Source organism: Apostichopus japonicus, chromosome 19 (assembly GCF_037975245.1).
Source record: "Apostichopus japonicus isolate 1M-3 chromosome 19, ASM3797524v1, whole genome shotgun sequence".
Taxonomy (NCBI): Eukaryota; Metazoa; Echinodermata; class Holothuroidea; order Aspidochirotida; family Stichopodidae; genus Apostichopus; species Apostichopus japonicus.
The window spans coordinates 7,413,992-7,429,948 of record NC_092579.1 but is presented as its reverse complement, the minus strand read 5'-3'; the positions used below and the strand labels follow the sequence as shown (position 1 = coordinate 7,429,948).

At 38.8% G+C, this 15,957-nt stretch overlaps 2 long non-coding RNA genes across 3 annotated transcripts in view; both read left to right on the top strand.

Annotated features, from left to right (window-relative positions):
* Positions 1 to 15,957, top strand: part of LOC139959690 (uncharacterized) — a 70,747-nt gene that overhangs the window by 48,497 nt on the left and 6,293 nt on the right. The gene's annotated exons all lie outside the window — the stretch shown is intronic.
* On the top strand, positions 3,589 to 11,869 carry LOC139960333 (uncharacterized). The gene is made up of 5 exons (XR_011790472.1): positions 3,589 to 3,995; positions 6,817 to 7,069; positions 7,640 to 7,829; positions 8,567 to 8,682; positions 9,197 to 11,869. It is a non-coding gene; the product is annotated as an uncharacterized lncRNA (long non-coding RNA).

Here is a 15,957-nt window from a genome sequence, read left to right as displayed (position 1 = left end):
CTTCACACGCGAACGACGGGCCGTGGCATTTCTGATTTGTATTTTATACCCTAAATGTACAAACATGTTTACTCGAAGTTTAATAGAAATGGCAAGCAATTCTCGAAGACAGAGAAAACACAAGCAAGACCTAATGCAATTACATTTATTTTTTTCGGTTTAAAAGTGTAGAATGCGCAGGCTTGAATGTAAGGGGTACATAGGGGGTTACATCACCGAGGACTGGGTAAATTAGAGGCCCTTAGGAAGATATGGAGGGGCCTGCCCCAGGGTTGAAGCGTTCATCGACATACTTGTCTTTCGGGACATGACCCATGGCTCTCGACGCATCCATGAGCTTAATCGGCCTCCATGGATATTTGATGCTGGGGATAATCTTCACATCTGTTCTAATTCCGGGGACATCTACAAGACACCATCGGCGTTTTGTTTCCCACAGAGACGCATACTATATGTTACATTTCTTCATCAAATGTGTCATCGCATTATAAAAGCGCGCAGTGCTGCAGTATAATAGTTAAATAAAGACCGTATTCTGGGATCAGTTTTAATCAGCAACCGGCAAAAGTCTTCTCTTTCTCCAACTTGGCAATACACTTTGGACCACGTGCATGTATAGGTACCTATTTTAGGTCATACGTATATAGACTACAGGAATCGGCCATGTGGTCTGCGTTACTTGATGTGCTTCAGGTTTGATGTTTTGATACAGCTATAGTTAATAACATGCATGCGGATTACATAAACTGTTACAGCGAGGTTAATTGCTGAAATCCCATATCATATATACTACGGGGGCATTACAAATTTCACTTCAACGTTATGCTTTTTAGCAAACCTAACTCCGTAGAACGGCGTGCGATAAATACCAAATGTTATTGAGGGCAGCTGTCCGATATAGTCACTGGTGTAGTAATAGGAAAGGTGTTTTGTCCACGAGTGTATGTGCCACGGCACGCGCGTATACCTTGTGGTCTATTTTATATGCTTTTATGGAATACGACACGCCTGATTGGGTGGGAAAATCAATGCTATAGTTTGTATACATATAAACCTATTGGTTTGGTTTAAAAGACAGATGGTATTTTCGTGTTTCACACCAATTGAGCAAAAATTACTATACACACGGGTCATTCGCACTGATTTTTGCTGTTTGTGACTATGCGTAGTATGTATATATAGGTTCTATAAGCTTTTGAAGACAAAGGTCGTAAATTTGTTATGCTGGATATTTCTAATTATATAGCGGCGCCCACTACATTATAATGCACAATATCTGAACAATGTCTCGCTACAGTCTGGCAGTTGTTTTTTTTTTCAGATTAAATAAGTATTTTTAATGACTATAGTTAGCGGGGGCACGGGTCAGTAAACTCCAACAAGAATAAAGCTAAATTTATAGTTTTAACCTGCGTGTAGACTACTGTAGTTAGTGTAAAAGGTTTTCAACGACATTGTAATATGTTGCAATGGATAAACTCTTTATATAAAGCGGTCCAAAAACTTTTAGGCGCACTATATCTAGGATCCTGCATGAGGTTTGAGCCACCAGATCGCCACCTCACAGAATCAATGCTCAGAATGCATGCAAACTGACTAGTTTGAATTTCGGATGTGATAGAAAGTAACCTAATCGATCTTTGTCGGCAAGCTTCGAAAACTGAAGATAATGTTCCGATATCCGGATAATTCCCACAGACCATCGAAACATTTTCGTGACCAGTTTTGGGGTTTCATCCAATAGTTTACTGACGTCATCCTATGATATCCCAACGTTACGTATTTTTTGTAGTCAGTACGGTACGTTCTGAAATGTTATATTTTAGTTAATTATTTCATGTATGCATGGGCGGCGATCATGGGGGGACGGGGGGGGGGGACATGTCCCCCAATATTTTAGGTGGGGGATATAGTATCTAATATCCCCCCAATATTTGGTGGCATAGTTTTTTTTGTGGCTATAAGAGCATATTTTTATGATATCGCTAGTAATTTCAAAATTGAAAATGCTTAGATGCAACTTTCAAGGCCTGAGAAGTGCCATTTCCAGCGATCTGGGAGGCGTTTTCGGCCAAAATTTTCTTTACGCTTAGCGCCATTTCATGGTGGCGCTACGCTTAGATAGTTTGCCTACAAGCTTCGCCCCTCTCTTGGCAAATTCCTCGCTACGCGCATGTCTAACCGTGTCACAATTTGTTACTAAATATCACCACAAAACGACACAGACTTTCACCGAGAGTAGTTTATACTTATTTTCGAAATGAATTAGCTAGAAGGACCATGGGCGCAGATCCTGGTGGGGTCAGCGGGACGCGCCCCCACCAACTTTTTCAGTGGTGGGGACATGATATACCGTGTCCCCACCAATTTGTCTTGACCAAACGCTGCATTTCAAATTTCCCTGTATTGAACTTTGGCGCAATTTGATCCAGCATTGTGCAAATGACATGCAGCGGTTCTCACTTTATTACATTTATCCACAGTTGCTAAATTTTGGAAGGAAATCGCATTTGCGGCAGTCTATAATTGTTTTCTGGGAGAGGACCCAGACCCATCGTATATACAAAAGTCAACTTGGATTATTTGTCCCCTGAATTTTTTTCTGCAGACGCCCATGTGTTTCCGCCAACTTAAATTTCTAAGCCATGAGATCTCAAATTTAATGAGGTTTTGGAGCATTATTGGGTCTGGGAAGTGTTATTTCCGGAGATCTGGGAGGTATATTTGCCAAAAGAAATTCTTGTACGCTACGCGCGAACCAATGGTCGTGCTCCGCTTAGATAGTATTAGAGAACAGATACGCGTCCCCACCATTATCCAAGACTGATCTGCGACCATGAGACGGATCGCATCCGTAATGAAATTTGGTATAGGCCTATATACAAAATAACACGAAGCGCGCGAACAATTTTGGGGATGTAGTTGCTACGCGCCTGCACCCAAGCAAATGTCCCCCCAATACTTGAAACAAATCGCCGCCCCTGCATGTATTGGCCCCTGCAAACATTGGCTCCATTTGGTACTTAACATGTTGTTTGCAACTAAAATGTGATATGGACTCTTTTTTTTTATCCGATTTGGAAGATCTGGTTTAGTGTATAGGTTCAACAGACGATGCACGTATATAAATCTGGTCGTAAAAAAACATGAAAGGTATAGTAATCGCAAACCACGGCCAGTTCCTTGCAAACAATGATCGCTTTGTCACAGTGTTGATGTCCGTGAAAATTAACTATGGATTAATGTTATGAATTGTACTATACCACTTGGCTGGGAGCGCCACTGTGTACCATAAACAAATATATATATATATATATATATATATATATATACACATTGGTATTTTGGTTTACTTCATAGCATGATAGCTGGGACTTAGGTTTACCTCGGGGATAGGTTTACCTGACACCAGGTAAACCTAAGTCTAGGGTCTTCTTGTTCAATCAATTTCACTCCCTTTGAGGAATGATTATTTCGAGTTAAGAGAAAACCTCATAAACTTTTCAATTCCGAAGTTACAGAAAAAAAATCGTTCATTTAAAGGGTAAAATTTCCCTTCAAAAGTGGAGGTAATTCCGAATGGTATATAACAGAATTACGAACATGGTATATATGTTGACCCCAACTTTACACCTCGATTTTGACCAAATGCGGCTATATATAAGTCCGAAACTTAAAGGTTCCTCTAATTACACTGAAATCTTCGTAATTGTACTTTTTCTTCCATTAATTTGGGATATTTAAGAAAATAAGAGTTTCTATTTTAACTGGCAAATTTACACGTAACGAAACAACGCCCCCATATATAAGCAGTTCTTTCTGTGTTCGGTGGTAGGGCAGTCGATCGGATCGTATCGTTGCTATCCCAATAGCCTACATTCAACGTTACTTTATGTGGGCCTAGCCATGTAGTCTACAAAGGAAAGTGCCGCAGGTTACCGTAAACGTTGCCCATTTGAAGTTGGCTTTTGGAACTTTGGTGGAGTATATGCATTGTAAGTAAATTCCTTAAAAGTGTTCCGGATATATTAATAACATTTAGAGTAAATACCTTCATGCTGAACACAAATAAAGTAAGACCATGGTTAGAGTTAGAGTAGACTAGCCTAGCCTAGGCCTAACGTTAGCCCTAAATTGGACCTATCAGTATTACTGGCTATGGTAAATCACAGCTGCCTGCTACTGCCTTTGCTGATACTCGGAATATAAAATGTGATAAATAAATTAAAGTATATACTTGTAACAGACTGGTCAACCTACACATTTTGCAGCCTGGTGATCTTCCAGATCTTTAAAGTAACTAAAGGCTTAATAATTGACGCACCTCCAAATATTACTAGGCCTACTACTAGTACTACTATTACTATACTAGCCTACTACTACTGTAGCTAGTACTAGCAACTATACAGCAGGCAACCATAACTTTTTGCAGCCAAGCAGAGTTAAATATTTCATGAGTTTGAATCCATTTCAGGTATATGCTGATCAAATTGTGTTTGTGCATGTTTTGGGCATTTGGAAATCTTACTCCCTAAAAATAACCAAAATTACCTCAATATAATACCACTAATCTCTGGGACCTGACCTGTCTGAGGTTAGAGGCTCAGAGCATAGCAAACAGCATCCAAAGATAATGGATGTTTACTTAGGCCTTCACTACAGTAAGCTTATCGACAGATGTGTCAATTTAGGGGTATGAAAGAACTTGCATTCGTGCAATGCAATTTTGAACCATTTCACGAAATATAAATCTTTGGGTATGTCTCAATCTCTCTGCCATAAAATAAGGCAGTCAGAAAGTCATAACTCCACAAAAACAGATACTCAAGCAAACGGAACACTACAGTAAAAGAAAGGGCCTGATAGATTCCATAAACGAGTTACAAAAGTAAAAAATGTGAAAACGTTTGCCGTCTCGGTACAATATTCATCCCCACAATATTCTCTATATGTGTTAGTGTGCATCACTTAGCCCTGTGCGTACAGTAGTAGTGGTGTGTCATTGGTTCTGATTCAGAGAACTAAGTCACACAGGGCCTCAGTGTAGCAGTGTACAACAATTTTTTGTAACATGAGTTTTTTTTCCCCTGCACCTATGGGATGAATCATGGCTGAAGGTAAACAATTGAGTATTCATTTTAGAATAACTACGCAATCATGGCTAAGTTATTTAGGCATTTTGATATTAACGTTATGATGTGGGTAGTGTTACTAGTGCTGAAGTAATAGCTTGATCAAAAGTATTCCTCAAAGTCCCACAATGCCTTCACAGGGTGACCTACTGTACAGTCACTTGAGCACTTAGGAGTTTTTGCGAAAAGAGCAAATTCCTTGTCCAAAATTGCTAGGTTTGATCCAGTTTTACAGAGTCCCATAACAAAAAACACAGTCTGTGATATATCAATGGAAAAGTGTAAAGATTCAATGTAACATATTTGAAAGAATTAGAGTATGTTGAAAAACCACCAGCTATACATTTTAAGGAAATAAACAGTACCTCATTGAACCTTGCATTGTGTTCACACTAATGAGTTATGAAATTGTTATCAATGTCTTCATCATTAAAAGCTATTAATTAGGTTGATCAATGGTCTCACATATTACAGTAGTGCAATCACAGAGGTTAAATTTCAATCAGGTTATAATGCCAAGGGAATCCAGACCTACTTCATAAAAAATAAAAAATTCATGGCTCCTATAAAAATCATTCATGATAAAAACCAGCATACATACAGTATGTGCAACTAAAGTAGTTTCATATTGGGTATCATGTCCAAATAAAAGCTCTTGATTGTATTCAGTTTTCATACTTTTAAAAATGACCATCTGTGTGCAGTAATTTGGTGTTAGTAAGTAACATGAAAATGCACAAGACTAATGTTCAACAGGCACTAGATAGTTCTCATGTCCATACTGTAGCACAAACCAGGGATTTGTTCCATTACAACTCCCTGCACGAACAGGCTATTATGATCAGAGTTGTTATGGAACAAATAAAACTCCCTTGTATGATGTTAGCACTGTACTGTGTGACAAAAGGTTTTCACAAGTTTGTCCTGTTGAACCTACCACTGGCCTAGACATACCAATAAATAGATCTATCCATGCTTCAAATTGAGTTTTCACAATTTGACCATTTTTACCTAAATTTCCTGTGACCTTCCCCAAAAACAATAGGCTTCTTGTACTTGTGATGCATCTATACATACATACTGTACCAACAATGAGATCTGTCCAATAAAGCATACTGTCATGAGAAACTGTGTTTACAAGCTAGGATCACAAACACAGTACTCCTACCAATGCACACGCACACATATGCCATCGTGAGTGGAAAGTTTCAACATCATTGAAACCAAACATTAAAAATGAGCTCAGTCATAATGCCAAAGTCTGTGTACACAAGTAGTCCTGAGCTTAAACCCCAAATGATACGTTGAGGGACTAAATGTACCGGTATACATAGTCTAGGGTGCATGCAATTTTTAAGTAAATGAACTGCATGCGGGATGAGGCATTGAACCATGCATGAATACTCAGTCAATCTCTTGAAGTGATTGCATGCTAAATTCCTGGGTACAACTTACATACCAAATAATAGATCAATATTCAAACTTAGTAGTGTGGCATTTTTCTCAATTGTTGCATATGCGGTTTCCATGAAAAAAGTGATAGCTAAATTAACTAAACTGACATGAATATTGGACAACATGTACACTAAGTATTGACATCAAATAGGGAACTGCACTGTCAAGACTTCCACCTGCAATTTATGAAACAATTATCTGGACTTATTTATGTTCATTCTCTTGTCAGAAAAGATGGCTTAAATTTGGCACAATTTGAGGAATGCATGAATGCAGAATGAGAACACCACAGCAGATATGCTCCACTTTATTGCAAGAAGTACAAGGCTGCAATTTCAAGGTCGACACAGGATATCAAAATACTGTAACTTTGAGCTGCTGGTTCATGCTGACCATGGGATGCAGCGAGAAATGGCTTATATGGAAATAAGGAGCTCCCACAAGCATATATTGCAAACATCCCTAGTTGTCTTTAATATTCAGTAAGTATTGACTGTGAGATATATTTTAAATCCCTATGACCTGAAGTTAGTTTTCTAAAGTCTTCCCTTTAATATCCTCTAAGTCTGATCAACACACACTATACATAATATAAATTTACTGTACTAAGTTTCAACAGGAAAAAAGATGATGAAAATTTGCTGTTTATTTTCAAAAAATGAAAACGATCTAAGGCAACGGCTAACAAAGTAATGTAAGAAAGACTTTCCACTTCCCACCAAGTCCACTGCCAAAACTTTTGTTTTGCTTTGCTACTTCCACCATCATAGAATGTTATCAGAATTGAAATGACTTAATGTGTAGTCTTTGAAAACCAAATGTACTGTAAATCTGCCATCTGGCAGGCTGGAATGAATTGTAGGTAGGATTGTGAAGCAAAGACTTGAGGTGTTAACACACCATCACATTTTAACCTTGATTATGATGTGTTTATTTGTACCTTTTGCAACAATGTCAATATCAAAATGTGAGGCTTTAAAAAACTATTTACATGGAATGTACTTCAGTGAAACTTTGACATATGATTGAAATGTTGTTTTGGTTTGTTGTAGGTTAACATGAGCTGGTGGAATTTCTCCACAAGAGAAGGAAGTACTGTCATCAATAAAATCTGCAGACAGAAGAATATTTTTACTGAAGATCAAAATTTTCAATGAAAGGAAAGGCTTTCGATTAAAATTGGACAAACAACTTCTGTAGATACAATGAGGACTAGATTTATATGTCATTGCTTGGAGCCAGGTACGGTGCATTCTATGAGTTTGAATTTTTCTTTTTAGTTTCTGGACAGGTATATGACATGCAGCATACAAATTAAAATTTGTTAATGAATTTTCTTCCTTCACAGCATCATAAAATTCATTATTAATAATCCATTTATACAAATTCTTATGTTGCTGTATTTGAGAATAATTTTCGTTAGTAAAACAAAGACTTTAATCATATTCATTGCATTAACTATTATTCATGTAACTGCCTTACTTCACTGTATCAAATAAAACATTGTTTCACCAATCCATTATTCCAGTTGTTATACTGCTGGCAGGGGAGACACTAAGGTCTTTTAATACTTCAGTTACCCAATTAATGCTAACTAGATGCTCAATAATGCTTCCCACAATGCGGATGTTGGGTCTAGCAAACCTTAAGTCTAGTGGACCCTCAATGTAATGGGCATCCTCCCCCCCCCCCATGTTGGTACTGCATGTGGTATACTTTTGTTAGTGAAACTAAGAGTTTCATCCTAGTCATTACATTGAGGGATGCTCTTTATTAAACTCCCTTACTTCACTGCAGCGTATTGGTAATCAACTATTCTAGTTGTAATGTTGCTAGTACTGTATTTGAGAATCCTTTTGTTAGTGAAACGAAGAGTTTAATGCTATCCATTACATTTAGGAGTACTCTCTAAGTGTCTACCTTCACAACATCATATAATAAATTACTAACAATCCATTATCTCTTTATATTTATGGCAGAGCTGTAGTCGAGTCCAATTAGCCAGAGCCCGTTCCAAGTCCGAGTCCATCTGGTCTGAGCAAAATACAAGACCCCTCAAGTCCGAGCCGACTCCAGATACCAAAGATCACCTTTGGTAAAAATTCTTGAACTGTTATGATAATTATGCACCCAGGAGGAAATTTACCTCATGCTATAATTTTTTCGGACCAGATAAGTGGCAGCAAGCTCTTCCTGGTTCATAAATGTTATAAAACTACTGGGAGGGGAGTCACCAAGGTCATTCAATACTTTCAGTTACCCAATAAATGCTAACTAGACGCTCAATAATGCTTCCCACAATGGGGGTGTTGGGTCTAGCAAACCTTAAGTCTAGTGGACCCTCAATATAATGGGCATCCCTCTTGTTGGTACTGCATGTGGTATCCTTTTGTTAGTGAAACTAACTAACTCCCTTTCTTCACTGCATCGTATTGGTGATCCATTATTCAGCTGTAATGTTGCTAGTACTGTATTTGAGAATCCTTTTGTTAGTGAAACGAAGAGTTTAATGCTATCCATTACATTTAGGAGTACTCTCTAAGTGTCTACCTTCTCAACATCATATAATAAATTATTAACAATCCATTATCTTTTTATATTTATGGCAGAGCTGTAGTCGAGTCCAATTAGCCAGAGTCTGAGCCAAGTCCGAGCCCACTTGGTATGAGCCAAATCCAAGACCCTTCAAGTCCGAGCCGACTCCAGATATCCAAATATGATCAGCTTTGGTAAAAATTCTTGAACTGTTATGATAATTATGCACCCAGGAGGAAATTAACCTCATGCTATAATTTTTTCGGACCAGATAAGTCGCAGCAAGCTATTCCTGGTTCATAAATGTTCAGCCCGGGCGCTAAACTTTCAAACCACGCAGGGAGAGGCAAAATCATATTCAAACCACGACCACCGCCAGGTTAGAACGTGCTTGTGAGAACCCTGCTCTACTAAAAGTGATATTCTAGTTACATTTAGGATTGCTCATTAAGATTTTCAAATCATCATCATTGTCTTGGTTGCTACTTTTTCTGATGTCATTATCATTTGTGAATTATTGTTATTGTTGCTATGTTACATTTGCCAGTATCAATTTTGCTTATTGTTCTCTCAAAATTGCAGAGTAGAAGGAAGAAATGTTAGCTAATAGTTATTATACCATATGTTCTTGGTCTCTAAATTGTTTACGCTGAGGTCAGTATGAACGGAAGTGTTTATAATAGTTTTCCTTTCTGTTAAAGTATTTTCTGAATCATTTCATTAATTTTATATTTATACTGGAATTTTCAGTAGGTGTTGGCCTCATTGAGGGTCAAGGCTACTCAAGGTCAGTAGAGTAACATAGAGCATCTAACTCAACAAGGAAAAGTTGGTAGTCATATGTAGTGCATATAGGTTTCTGACATTGAGTACTATTCTATAAATTTGTACAGTATAGCAGAAGCCCATGTGAGATAACTAGATACAGTATATGAAACTGAAAGCCATGTTAACATGATAGTTCAATATTGGAATGATGAATGGAAGTTTGTATGCAGGTGTATCATGTGCTGAGTGCTCTTAGCCAAGTCAAAGGTTATTTGAGGCCAATATAGGTAAAATCTGAAAACCTTCATGATCCCATACTATCTAGTATCTGACTAGTAGCTGCTTTAATAGCTGAATCTTAGGGCAATTAATATATTTATCAGAACAAGTAATGTACCTCAAAAGACTTCTTAAGCTCTTTTGAGCCCCATTCAATATTTCAGTGTATTAACTTCATCATTCTTTTAACAAATTTACTCCAAATTGCTAGTTTCATGTTCTGACAATGAACCTTTGTCATATCATGTTGCATGAGTGCTGTAACTGGTTTACAAGCTTGCAAAAGTCTTAAAAGGAGGATAGGGTGTTGGGATAAATAGTTCAAAATAATATTAACAAAATTGTACCATATTTTGCTTTTCTTTTGTCCCATATGTTGCCACTGCTTGAATAAGACTAGTTGATAGGACTTTTTGTGAGCTCCACCTTTGACAACAAGGTACAGTAGACTTCAACTGCATCTTGTTGGCAACATCCTAGGAAAGTTTCAATAAACACAGATATTTCTATAAAATGAGGAATCTGATGAACATTCCAATACTGCGAGTCTTTATTGGACATTTCAGCAGGAGGCAATAAACAATTCTGCTATCGTTACATACTGTAGGTCCTTCATAAAATGCCACTTAAAGAACTGTATTACTTCCTTGGGAAGGTGAATTTTATTGTCAAATACAACATCTGTCAAATATTTAGTTTCCCAACCTGTCCAACTCCCCCCCCCCCACCCCTCCATTTATCCCGAGTAGTTTACAGAAACTGGGACAGAACATTTTTTGTGGGAAACAAGGGTTAAATAATGTTGTTTGAGGTATTGAGCATTTATCTATATGTCCCTTTCGAATCTAGATAGGAGGAAGTAGCAAACAATGCAAGGAAAACATGAAGTTCAAGTGGATGCTTTAATTGCTTTTACCCAAAACATTGCTATATTCATTGATAAATATAATCCACTTCAAATTCAGTACCGTTATACAACATGCAAAAGAGTTATGATATTGATGTACTTTCTGAATTTAGACCATTGCAGGTGAACAAGTTTAACATTGGTTTTTAATTTGACTGTATGTAGAAACACCGGTTACATAATGAACCTCAGATACAATGTCGTGTAAATACATATTACTGCTAGGAGCTGTTTAACAAACAGTGAAAGAAAAATTTATTACTTGACTATCAAGAGATTCGCAGAACTCCACTCCTTCAACAATATTTACAGTGGTGCAGACTTCAAAGCAGTGCAAGGGCAACAACTGCCTATCTCTTTAAGAAATTTCCAAGTGCTTTCATTTCTAGCATTTGCATATGTTCAAAAGAAAAATGAAATATTAAAAGATGTGGTCTTTTCAACATGTTACCACATCTCCCCCCCCCCCTCTCTCCCCCATCAAAAAAGTATTGCATGTACAGCAGTAACCCTTTTTGTACATGTGCAATATATGGGGCAGAGCCTTATTCATGACTTGACCAAGCCCTTTATCCATTTGAATAGCACAAGTTATGTCAGTGGTATTCACATCAATGCCTCATAGAAAATGTGCCTCATGGTAAATTTTCTAGCTGATAGCATGAATGTGAATGAGCTGAAGTTGTAGAAGTTGCTTTGTTTATATATTTCTGAAAGTAACATGAAATTTCATAATGATTTTTAATGAAAATATTTGCATTTATCAGTAATAAATAGAAAGAAGACATAATGATTTCTGCTATAGTGTCTTATCTCTGCCTCTTATGTTAAAATTGTGTTCATTGGTTGGTCCTTGTACTTCGAAAATATTGCTCCCTAACTCAGCAAACCCATAATCGATCTGAAGATGCTAATTCAGACAGCTTACTGTTCTAGCAAGTTCTCGACCAATTATATTGATGAATTTGCATCTGGATGAATTTGCACTGGATGAATTTGAATCATGCCAACTATGTAAGGAGCCATTTCTTTAAACCTTGCAAGACTGGTCTATAGAGTTTCAGCTAATTTAATACAAGCCGATCGATGAAGAATTCAAATACTGTGTAATCCTATCCTACTTCAAAGGTGTACGTGGTCGAAAGGTTTCCTAGTAAAATTACTGGTCCTTTCAGATCTGCAACTTCATCTTGAGAACTGATTTTTGGTCACATAGTAGCTTGAAACAATTGAAAGTTGGAGACAGTACTTTGAAGATATGTGCTTCGGCACCATGTACCCAGTGGCGTAGCCACGGGGGGGGGGGGGTGGGGGCGACAGCCCCATGAAAGCTTGTCGCCCGCCCACTGGGATTTTGGGTGTCGAAAAAGTTACATGTGCGAAAAATATATCATTCATTGGTCTGCATGGTATCGAATCTCCATGATGACCACTCATGAACGACCGGCAGTAGGCTATAGTTGCTGAAAAACCTGACGTGACATAGCGCATAGGCCGAGATATGTCATGATATTTCAAAGCAACTTACCAGATTGTCTTTTTTCTTCTATTTCTCTAAACTATTTGATGACCATATCAAGACATGGGGATCTCAAAATAAAGGATGTTGTGAAACTTTATAGCTGAAAATTTCCCGTACGCTGAGCGCCAACCCATGGTGGCACTCCACTCAGGTAGTAACAAGACGCCCTCCCAGGAATTGGTCAAGCCCCCCCCCACCAAGCGCCCACCCCCTCCACTGGAACAATCCTGGCTACGTCACTGCATGTACCACAGGTTTATCTGATATCAAAGTGAAAGCGGCTTTCCACAAGAATAAAGAAAGCATATCTACGTTTTTGTGTAACACCTACACAACTCAATCCCCACGCAAACAAGACTACCTACGTATAGTTTTCATTGAGGATTCCAATATTTCCTGCAATTTCCTACCAATAACATATGGAAAGTCACTCCTGTTATCGTGGCGGAGCTATAGGGCTATTGGTAAGATGGGGTGAGAATGGTCTGTATGGGCGCTTTCGACTTTATCTAAGCGGAGCGCCACCACAGGTTGGGGCATAGCGTACAGAAATCTTTTGAGTAAAGATACTCCCTATATGGCCGGAAATGACCCTTTCCGGGCCTTGCTAATTTGCAGATAAACGAAGAATAAATAGGTGTCATCGCCAACAAAATGTGACAAATGTCAATAGGTAGATGAGAGCGCCATAAAAAAGTCAATAATCGCGAATAAGTAAAAAAAGTGATAAATAGCTGAAAAGGGCGCCAGCAGTCCCTATGAGTCCGTGGGGGGGGGGGCATCCGCCCCCTGACTGTATTGACGCTCCGCCACTGTTGGGAGCTCAGTGTAGGAAGAGATGGGGGGAGAGGGACGGTATTTTTTAACGGTTTGGGTGAGCGTCTGCAATGATTCGTAATGACATGTTATCTCAAGCGTTCAACATGCTCAAATAAAAAGAATGAATGAGGAGGAATTCATATCACTTTTCAATCATTTTTTGAAACAAATTGAGCGAATTGATCGCTAGTAATCTTGAAATTGGTTTTATCACGGTGATTGTCATGTTTCTTATATGTACCTTTCTCATATAAAAGAATTCTGTACGTAAGGTTATCAGAAATACTTTTAAAATGACACCAAAGAGATTAAAAATTCTTTTCGAATTTGTTAATAATATTGTCTTTTAAGAGACACCGTAGACACGTTGCTCGGTTGGGTTTGCTGCAATAGTGGCAAATGGAGACCAATATCAGCACTTAGTGGACCTAATGTTATAGTCGTGCATTGACCTTGAACAGAGGGGCCTACCGTGAAAACGTACGGAAAATTCATCCTTTTATATCTCAGCGAGACAATTCCACTGGATACAATAATATGACTCAAAAGTCCTTAGATGTGGTCATCATAACAATCACAATAAAAGATATGTATGAAAAGCAGATTAAAGATATGATGGAAACTCAAATGTGGACCAAAAAACGATGTCCCTACGGATGCCGTTTAGTGACATTTACATAATTTGTGTGTAGTAGGTTCCGTAGCTCTTTTGTGGAAAAACTTTGTAATATGCTTAAAGTTGGTAGTTCATCCATGCTTTAGATTAATGAGAGACATAGATCATCACGTTTTATGAGGAGGGAGGCTATTTTAAAAATCTGGGTAATAGGTACTGTAACTCTTTTCTTGGAGAAAGCTTGGAATATGCGGATAAGGAAGAAAGTTTCACGCTTTGCGAGGATATCTCATATATTAGGTGTAAGAGAAGCGGTGATTGTAAGGAAGGGAAGGGGAGAATGGGGGGGGGGTAAATGATGTTACCAGGGGGACCTAATAATTTGTCCTAAATGAGATTTAATAAAATCATTAATGTAAGTAAATTTCATTACTGCCTGCTCTCGCTGATTTCTTTTAACCCTATAGAGCGGAGTGTGTGAGGTGAAGAAGGGTAGGGCAGGATGGGGGAGGGATGATAAATGACGATGTAACCAGAGAGATTTGAAAATATATATATATATATGTAAGTTTATATCATTACTGCCTGCTCTCACTGATTTCTTTCAACCCTTATAAGTTACGCTTATCGGAAGACTATACGCCGATAATACAATTCTTTAACAAGGAGATGCTTCTAATTTATTAAACTGTGTAACTTTCACTAAGCTATTTGGAAAAAAATATGCTTTTAAGTTGAAAGACTCAGTAAGGATCAATTAAGTAGAACAAAGATCGTTGCGTGCTGCGTGTAACGATGAAGTTTCCTACATTGGGATGGAAGAGTACCAGCCTACCAGGGAGTGTAAGATTGAGTGGGAAGTTAAATGACGGTGTAACTGAGAAATTAAAAAAAAAATTTTAGTGATAAAATCATTATTGCTTACTCTTTGCTGATTTAACATTAGAATAAGTGTCTCTAATCATTAGATATTCCTTTAACATACGAGGTTCGGTTGGGAAGGAGGGGGGGGGGGGATACTAGACGGATTGACGGGGAAGAAGATTGGGAGCCAGTGGCGGATCTAGGGATATTGGTCAGAGGGGCGAGAAAGGTCTGTACGGGCGCTTTCGACTTTATCTAAGCGGAGCGCCACCACAGGTTGGCGCAGAGCGTACAGAAATCTTTTGAGTAAAGATACTCCCTATATCGCCGGAAATGACCTTTTAGGTATAAGTGTCATCGCCAACAAAATGTGACAAATGTCAATAGGTAGATGAGAGCGCAATAAAAAAGTAAATAATCGCGAATAAGTAAAAAGTGGTGAATAGCTGAAAAGAGCGCCAGCTTCCCATTTGAGTCCGCCCCCCCCCCCGCCTGCAACAACCAGGGATGGCCCAGGTGTGACAGTCAAGGCATGGGACATTGCACTGGTTAGGGTACCGTTCAGGGGATTGGTCAGGGGACTGGTCAGGGTACTAGTGAGGGTACTGGCGAGGTAACTGTGAGGGCTCCTGTTAGGGTACCTGTGAGGGTACCGGTCAAGGTACCGGTCATCATACTGGTCACTCTAACATTCAGGGTTCCACTCAGTGTACTGGTTAGGGTACTGGTCAGGATACCAGTCCGGATACTGGTCAGGGGACTGGTCGGGAGATCATTGAGGGTAATTGCGAGGCTACCTGTTAGTGTGGCCATGGGATATAGCTCCATGGTGTGACATTTAAGGGACCGGTCAAGGTACTGGTCAAATTACTGTTTATTGTACCAGTACTAGTATGGGTACGTGTCAGAGTATGTGTCAGGGTGCCTTTCAGGATACCAGTTGGGATACCGGTCTGGGTACCGGCCGGGGTACAGTCCAGGGTACTGGTCAGGGAGGGGTACCCGTGGGGGTAACTGTCAGGCTCACTATTAAGGTACCGGTCGGGGTATGGTCGGAGTA